The 9,724-nt window shown below is 47.4% G+C and overlaps 1 protein-coding gene across 8 annotated transcripts in view; it reads right to left on the bottom strand.

The window, feature by feature from the left end:
* Window positions 1–9,724, bottom strand: part of DAB1 (DAB adaptor protein 1) — a 946,282-nt gene that overhangs the window by 97,922 nt on the left and 838,636 nt on the right. The window lies entirely within an intron of this gene.

Below are 9,724 nucleotides of genomic sequence, written 5' to 3'. Positions count from 1 at the left end.
AGATCTAGCAATTTGCAGCATGCAGTCATTTGCAGAAACCTGATTTAAAATTATTCATTGTGATTGGCTATTAAGGGCGGCTATAGCCAAAGTTTGTATTTTTTAGTTCCGGATAGCTTGGGGAAGGATTAGAACCCCTGTCAGGCATTTATTCCTCAAAGCATAAAAACACAAAAGGATTCATAATATGTTCACACAGAAAATCCAACACGTTTCTGGAACCTAGCACTCCCACAGAAAATCCAACACGTTTCTGGAGCCCAGCACTCCCTTCATCGGGGTTTGGAATCATTATGAGGACAAACTTTCAGACTTGGTTGTAAAGACTCAAGTTATGGCTGAAGGTAAAAAACCTTCTTGGTGCAGCAGCCCCCCACCCCCCCCCCCCCTTCACAGGCCCCCCTAATACTTACCTGAGCCCCATCTCAATCCAGCGATGTGCACAAGAGCAGTGACTCTCCAGGGTGTCTTCCACCTCATCGGCTGAGACAGCAGTGGGAGCCTTTGTCAATCACAGCCAGTAAGCCAATGAGGACAGAGCGGGGGCGGGACCAAGCAGTGCTCCGTGTGTGAAAGGACATACACAACAGCGGCTCGGGAGCAAGCCTGCTCTTGTGCCCCTCATAGCAAGCGGCTTGCTATGGGGGCACTTGACAGGAGGGAGGGGCCAGGAGCACCGGCAGGGGACACGAGAAGAGGAGGATCAGGGCTGCTCTGTGCAAAACCGCAGATCAGGTATGTATAACCTATTTATAAATCTGCCTTTAATATCACTTTAATATGCTCTTGCCCTCCCTCCCCCACCCCCGATTTTCTTTTAGTTGGATATATTTATTTATGAAACTCTTCTGCATTAGGCAAGAATGGCGTCTGGATTCCTCATTACTTTCTATTCCGGTGTAATGGTGAATCTCCCAATTGGGGGACACAGATAGCAATAAAAACCTGGCAGAGGTTCCAATTCTTCTAAACAAAGGCTGTTCTGGTTTTGGATTTACTTGCTAAGTGCCTAGCCCTCATGCCAATCCAATGGCCTCGGTACTTTCGAAATCACACAGAATATGCCGCCCATCAGGTCCCCCGACCCTCACTTGCTGCATGCTTGGATTAATGGATTCAGAAAGTATTGAATACAAAGATAGACAAGATCTGCAGGAAAATACAGTGGAACCTCGGGTTGCGAGTAACGCGGTTTACGAGTGTTTCGGAAAAATGGAAGACGCTCGGAGACACTCGGAGACACTTGGTTCCCAAGTGTCTCCGAGTGTTTCCGAGTGTCTCCAGTGCCCCCGTACCTCTGGCCACATGCGGTACTGCATAGACAAGCAGTGGCTGTGGAACGGATTATCTGAGTTTCCATTGACTCCTATGGGGAAACTCGCTTTGATATACGAGTGCTTCGGATTAGAAGCATTCTTCTGGAATGAATTATGCTCGTAATCCAAGGTACTACTCTAAACTGAAACCTGACATGCCTTTGCACACTTTTATTTATTCTAAATGTAATATACTGGAGGAAAAAAAAACTGAACTAAAAAGCAGAAAGGTTTGTGCACTCCACCCATCAGGAATTAAGCTGGCCATACACCATACAATTTTCTTATTCAATTTTCTTTAGATTTACCTTCAACTATGTAGTGCAAGGGTCTGCCTGATTGCATACACATTGAAAGGGTTTAGGTTTCACCTCATATTATATGGTTTTGGTAAATCTAAAGGAAAGTTGAACAGGAAAATTGAATAGTATATGGCCAGCCTTAGTCCGGAATATCGGCAGCCGAAGTTAAGTGCAAATCTACAACATCCACCTTTCTGCAGTGCTGTTCTTTCCGCACTTTCGGACATGCGTTTTTAGTGCGTTTTTCTCTTTTTTAATGTTTTTTTTTTTATTTGGCCAATTTGTTGTTGGGCACTTTAGATAATGCAAACCGCATCAAAAACACACTAAAAACGCACTAAATGCTGTTCTGCAGCGGTTCCCCAACCAGCACCGGGTCTCCCCTCCAGCACAGAGCCACTGGGGTTTTCAGCTTTTACCTGGAGCACCGGCGCCATGGCCAGTCAGGAGACACCTCTACTGATTGGTACAGCTTCAAACTGTGACCCCTGAGCATCCCGTGCCACCCAGTGACCCAAGAGCATCCTGTGTCACCCAGTGACCTCAGAGCATCCCGTGCCACCCAGCGACCCCTAAACATTCTGTGTCACCCAGTGACCCCTGAACATCCTGTGTCACCCAGTGACCCCTGAACATCCTGTGTCACCCAGTGACCCCTGAGCATCCTGTGTCACCCAGTGACCCCTGAACATCCTGTGTCACCCAGTGACCCCTGAACATCCTGTGTCACCCAGTGACCCCTGAGCATCCTGTGTCACCCAGTGACCCCTGAGCATCCTGTGTCACCCAGTGACCCCTGAACATCCTGTGTCACCCAGCGACCCCCTGAGCATCCCATGTCACCCAGTGACCCCCAGAGCACCCTGTGACCCCTGAACATCCTGTGTCACCCAGTGACCCCTGAACATCCTGTGTCACCCAGTGACCCCTGAACATCCTGTGTCACCCAGCGACCCCCTGAGCATCCCATGTCACCCAGTGACCCCCAGAGCACCCAGTGACCCCCTGAGCATCCTGTGCCACCCAGTGACCCCCTGAGCATCCTGTGCCACCCAGTGACCCCCTGAGCATCCTGTGCCACCCAGTGACCCCCTGAGCATCCTGTGTCACCCAGTGACCCCTGAACATCCTGTGTCACCCAGTGACCCCTGAACATCCTGTGTCACCCAGCGACCCCCTGAGCATCCTGTGTCACCCAGTGACCCCTGAACATCCTGTGTCACCCAGTGACCCCTGAACATCCTGTGTCACCCAGTGACCCCTGAACATCCTGTGTCACCCAGCGACCCCCTGAGCATCCCATGTCACCCAGTGACCCCCAGAGCACCCAGTGACCCCCTGAGCATCCTGTGCCACCCAGTGACCCCCTGAGCATCCTGTGTCACCCAGTGACCCCCTGAGCATCCTGTGTCACCCAGTGACCCCCTGAGCATCCTGTGTCACCCAGTGACCCCCTGAGCATCCTGTGTCACCCAGTGACCCCCTGAGCGTCCTGTGTCACCTAGTGACCTCAGAGCATCATGTGTCACCCTGTGACCCCAGAGCATCCTGTGTCACCCAGTGACCCCAGAGCATCCTGTGTCACCCAGTGACCCCAGAGCATCCTGTGTCACCCTGTGACCCCAGAGCATCCTGTGTCACCCTGTGACCCCAGAGCATCCTGTGTCACCCAGTGACCCCAGAGCATCCTGTGTCACCCAGTGACCCCTGAGCATCCTGTGCCACCCAGTGACCCCCTGAGCATCCTGTGCCACCCAGTGACCCCCTGAGCATCCTGTGCCACCCAGTGACCCCCTGAGCATCCTGTGCCACCCAGTGACCCCCTGAGCATCCTGTGCCACCCAGTGACCCCCTGAGCATCCTGTGCCACCCAGTGACCCCCTGAGCATCCTGTGTCACCCAGTGACCCCCTGAGCGTCCTGTGTCACCCAGTGACCCCTGGGCATCCTGTGTCCCCTAGTTCATTTGGAGTATCCTGTGTCCCCCAGTGAATTTGGAGCATCCTGTAGGGCAGCCAAATGAAATAAATGGGCACCCTACACGCAACGAGTGGGAATGTGCGAAAACCACAAGAAAATGCGCCCACACTTGGATGCACCTGTAGGTGTGAACCAATCTTTAATCTTTCCTGAAACATTTTTTTTCTAATCCAACTAATGTGGATCATGCGATATCCATCCGTCATTTTACAATCGTCTCACTTCAATTTTCAATGCTGGAAACATTTACTACTCCATTCAGATCCGATCACTTGACTTGACAATGACGGTTCCCATTACAGAGCTGGAAATAGATCATTCTATCATTATTTGAAGGCGACGATGGATCTCTCCTTCCCCCCGTGTTTCAGAATTAACCAATTTCAATTCTAGGATATAAACACTATGATTTGATTTCACTTAGCTGTTATTGCTGCAATTTCCTCTGAATACCGGAGTGGCGGTGACATTATATATGTAGAATTCTCCGCACACAGAACCGTACGGGATGGTTCAGGAGGTCCATGTGCGGCCTCTGCAATCATACACTGATCATTGTGATTACAGAGGATTGGGGACAGACCACAGGAGGCGTCCCACTTATTAGAAGTGCAGACAACATCCCTGCAAGTCACGATATTCTCCATCAAAGCCGTCTCTGCTGATCTCCATTTTTCTCAGCCGTCAGGAAGAGTGTCGAGGTCAGCACAGTGTCTAAGAGCATGCCTCCCAACGGTCCCGGATTTTGAGGGACTGTCCCTCTGTCCCTCTTCCCCCCTTATTTGTCCCTCATTTTGGTCTGATCTATATAGTTGTATATAAAATGCACTTTTTATCTTTCAAAAAGTGTTTTCCAGCGCTAAACCTTTCATTTGATTTCTAAATTGCTGCATTTGGAAATGTCAAAAGCCAATATAAAGGAATAGTAGTGGTAAAAGAAAGCACTTGTGGGTTTAACTAACCTTTTTTTTGTATAATTCTTCTTTAAGGGGGGGGGCGTGGCAAGGGGGTATGTCCTATGTCTACATACTTTTGTAATAGTTGTCTGTTCTGGATAATTTATAGATAGGCAACTCCTATTCTCATATCCTCATTCCCCTCTCAAAAAATTGGGAGGTATGTAAGAGGTACCTTTTCTCAAATTTCAGTGGTGGAGTTCTAGATTACATTCCTGCCATGGTTCCATTGGCATTGAGTTTGTATGTTCTGGGTCTGCTTTCAGAATCCAGAATAACCCTAAGAGGTTAATCTGCTTTATAAGTAACCATTCCTCTGGCCCTAACACTAACCCTCCATGTACTCCTAATACTAACCCTCCCTGTAATCCCAACACTAACCCTCCATGTAATCCTAATACTAACTCTCCCTGTAATCCCTACACTAATCCTCCATGTAATCCTAATACTAACCCTCCCTGTAATCCCAACACTAACCCTCCATGTGATCCTAATACTAATCCTCCCTGTAATCCCAACACTAACCCTCCATGTAATCCCAACACTAACCCTCCATGTGATCCTAATACTAACCCTCCCTGTAATCCCAACACTAACCCTCCATGTAATCCTAATACTAACTCTCCCTGTAATCCCTACACTAATCCTCCATGTAATCCTAATACTAACTCTCCCTGTAATCCCAACACTAACCCTCCATGTAATCCTAATACTAACTCTCCCTGTAATCCCAACACTAACCCTCCATGTACTCCTAATACTAACCCTCTCTGTAGTCCCAACTCTAACCCTCCATGTAATCCTAATACTAATCCTCCCTGTAATCCCAACACTAACCCTCCATGTAATCCTAATACTAATCCTCCCTGTAATCCCAACACTAACCCTCCATGTAATCCTAATACTAATCCTCCCTGTAATCCCAACACTAATCCTCCATGTAATCCTAATACTAACTCTCCCTGTAATCCCAACACTAACCCTCCATGTAATCCTAATACTAACTCTCCCTGTAATCCCTACACTAATCCTCCATGTAATCCTAATACTAACTCTCCCTGTAATCCCAACACTAACCCTCCATGTAATCCTAATACTAACTCTCCCTGTAATCCCAACACTAACCCTCCATGTACTCCTAATACTAACCCTCCCTGTAGTCCCAACACTAATCCTCCATGTAATCCTAATACTAACCCTCCCTGTAATCCCAACACTAATCCTAGATGTAATCCTAATACTAACTCTCCCTGTAATCCCAACACTAACCCTCCATGTAATCCTAATACTAACTCTCCCTGTAATCCCTACACTAATCCTCCATGTAATCCTAATACTAACTCTCCCTGTAATCCCAACACTAACCCTCCATGTAATCCTAATACTAACTCTCCCTGTAATCCCAACACTAACCCTCCATGTACTCCTAATACTAACCCTCCCTGTAGTCCCAACACTAATCCTCCATGTAATCCTAATACTAACCCTCCCTGTAATCCCAACACTAATCCTAGATGTAATCCTAATACTAACTCTCCCTGTAATCCCAACACTAACCCTCCATGTACTCCTAATACTAACTCTCCCTGTAATCCCTACACTAATCCTCCATGTAATCCTAATACTAACTCTCCCTGTAATCCCAACACTAACCCTCCATGTAATCCTAATACTAACTCTCCCTGTAATCCCAACACTAACCCTCCATGTACTCCTAATACTAACCCTCCCTGTAATCCCAACACTAATCCTCCATGTAATCCTAATACTAACCCTCCCTGTAATCCCAACACTAATCCTAGATGTAATCCTAATACTAACTCTCCCTGTAATCCCAACACTAACCCTCCATGTACTCCTAATACTAATCCTCCCTGTAATCCCAACACTAACCCTCCATGTGATCCTAATACTAATCCTCCCTGTAATCCCAACACTAACCCTACATGTAATCCTAATACTAACCCTCCCTGTAATCCCAACACTAACCCTCCATGTAATCCCAACACTAACCCTACATGTACTCCTAATACTAACCCTCCCTGTAATCCTAATACTAACCCTCCCTGTAATCCCAACACTAACCCTCCATGTAATCCTAATACTAACCCTCCCTGTAATCCCAACACTAATCCTAGATGTAATCCTAATACTAACTCTCCCTGTAATCCCAACACTAACCCTCCATGTACTCCTAATACTAACTCTCCCTGTAATCCCAACACTAACCCTCCATGTACTCCTAATACTAACCCTCCCTGTAGTCCCAACTCTAATCCTCCATGTAATCCTAATACTAATCCTCCCTGTAATCCCAACACTAACCCTCCATGTAATCCTAATACTAATCCTCCCTGTAATCCCAACACTAACCCTCCATGTAATCCTAATACTAATCCTCCCTGTAATCCCAACACTAACCCTCCATGTAATCCTAATACTAATCCTCCCTGTAATCCCAACACTAATCCTCCATGTAATCCTAATACTAACTCTCCCTGTAATCCCAACACTAACCCTCCATGTACTCCTAATACTAACTCTCCCTGTAATCCCTACACTAATCCTCCATGTAATCCTAATACTAACTCTCCCTGTAATCCCAACACTAACCCTCCATGTAATCCTAATACTAACTCTCCCTGTAATCCCAACACTAACCCTCCATGTACTCCTAATACTAACCCTCCCTGTAATCCCAACACTAATCCTCCATGTAATCCTAATACTAACCCTCCCTGTAATCCCAACACTAATCCTAGATGTAATCCTAATACTAACTCTCCCTGTAATCCCAACACTAACCCTCCATGTACTCCTAATACTAATCCTCCCTGTAATCCCAACACTAACCCTCCATGTGATCCTAATACTAATCCTCCCTGTAATCCCAACACTAACCCTACATGTAATCCTAATACTAACCCTCCCTGTAATCCCAACACTAACCCTCCATGTAATCCCAACACTAACCCTACATGTACTCCTAATACTAACCCTCCCTGTAATCCTAATACTAACCCTCCCTGTAATCCTAATACTAACCCTCCCTGTAATCCCAACACTAACCCTCCATGTAATCCCAACACTAACCCTCCATGTACTCCTAATACTAACCCTCCCTGTAATCCTAACACTAACCTAACCCTCCATATAATCCTAATACTAACCCTCCCTGTTATCCCAACACTAACCCTCCATGTAATCCCAACACTAACCCTCCATGTAATCCTAATTCTAACCCTCCTTGCAGTAGCAGCTGGTGCTCCATATTTGGGGGGGTCAAACCAACGCCACCCAACCCCCCTCACCCGCTTCCCGATTGGCCTAGAGGAGAATCAGGAAGACCACTTGACGACCAGCTCACGCCGATATTCGTCGGCAAAGTGTCACGGGTGCGCAAAACAACGTACCCGTACACCATTGCATCATCGGCGGCTAGTGGGCAAGCACGGCGCGCTGCGGAAGCGTGCCCTCGGGAGCAGTGATCTCTGTCATGTCAGTGGTAGCCCATCCCCCCTACAGTTAGAACACACTGAGGGAACGCACTTAACCCCCTGATCACCCTCTAGTGTTTAACCCCCTTCCCTGCCAGTGACATTTACACAGTAATCAGTGGCTATTTTTTGCTCCGATCGCTGTAAAAATGTCAATGGTCCCAAAATAGTGGCAAAAGTGTCCGATCTGTCCGCTGCAATGTCGCAGACCCAATAAAAATCGCAGATCACCGCCATTACTAATAAAAAAAACTAATAAAAATGCCATAAATCTATGCCCTATTGTGTAAACGCTATAACTTTTGCGCAAACCAATCAATATACACTTACTGTGATTTTTTTTTTTAACAAAAATATGTAGAAGAATACATATCGGCCTAAACTGAGGAAGACATGTATTTTGATATATTTTTTGGAGATATTTGTTATAGCAAAAAGTAAAAAATATTGCTTTTTTTTCAAAATTGTCGGTCTTTTTTTGTTTATAGCGCGAAAAATAAAAACCGCAGAGGTGATCAAATACCACCAAAAGAAAGCTCTATTTGTGGGAAAAAAAAGACATCAATATTGTTTGGGTACAACGTTGCACGACCGCGCAATTGTCAGTTAAATCGACGCAGTGCCGAATGGCAAAAAATGCTCTAGTCATTAAGGGGGTAAAATCTTCCAGGGATGAAGTGGTTAAAAATGCTTTGAGCATGTTGGAGAGTTGGAGGGTTGATGTTGTAAATCAGGTGAAGAAATTGGCTCCAGGTAACGTCTCTCTGAGCATACTTCATCGGTGTAATCACACCCTCCGTTCATTACCAGTCCCCAGCCGGTTTAAAACCCCATTAAAAGTCGCCTCTCCTCTGTATATTGCTATGGAGGCAATTAATTAGCTCTCCGCTCCAGGTGTGCACTTAACAAGCTCGCTCCATAGTCCTCCCCCCCTAGTCCTCCCCCCATAGCCCCTCCATAGTCCTCCCCTCCATAGTCCTCCCCCCCATAGTCCTCCCCCCATAGTCCCCCCCCCAATAGTCCTCCCCCCCTAGTCATCCCCCCATAGTCCTCCCCCCATAGTCCTCCCCCCCTAGTCCTCCCCCCCTAGTCATCCCCCTATAGTCCCCCCCCCCCATAGTCCTCCCCCCCTAGTCCTCCCCCCCCTAGTCCTCCCCCTATAGTCCCCCCCCATAGTCCTCCCCCCATAGTCCTCCCCCCAATAGTCCTCCCCCCCTAGTCCTCCCCCCCTAGTCCTCCCCCCTAGTCCTCCCCCCTAGTCCTCCCCCCTAGTCATCCCCCTATAGTCCCCCCCATAGCCCCCCCCAATAGTCCTCCCCCCTAGTCATCCCCCTATAGTCCCCCCCCATAGTCCTCCCCCCATAGCCCCCCCCCAATAGTCCTCCCCCCTAGTCCTCCCCCCATAGCCCCTCCATAGTCCTCCCCCCATAGTCATCCCCCCATAGTCCTCCCCCCATAGTCCTCCCATCCTTTGTATCACCGGCATCAAGCTGGAAACCAAAATTTTTGTCATGTCAGGGAAATGATCCAAGGCCCCGACTCTACATAATCCGCATCTGTTATCAGCTAATTAGGGACATTCTGTGAGACATAAAAAATATTTCCTCTGCCGGATATTCCCGCTTGTCTGCAGTTAAATACATTTGTTTTGCTAGTTTACAAAAGTTAATATTA

The sequence above is a fragment of the Aquarana catesbeiana genome, linkage group LG07, assembly GCF_042186555.1.
Source record: "Aquarana catesbeiana isolate 2022-GZ linkage group LG07, ASM4218655v1, whole genome shotgun sequence".
In the NCBI taxonomy this organism is placed as follows: domain Eukaryota; kingdom Metazoa; phylum Chordata; class Amphibia; order Anura; family Ranidae; genus Aquarana; species Aquarana catesbeiana.
The sequence above is the reverse complement of the archived record's forward strand: the minus strand, read 5'-3'. Positions and strand labels throughout refer to the sequence as shown.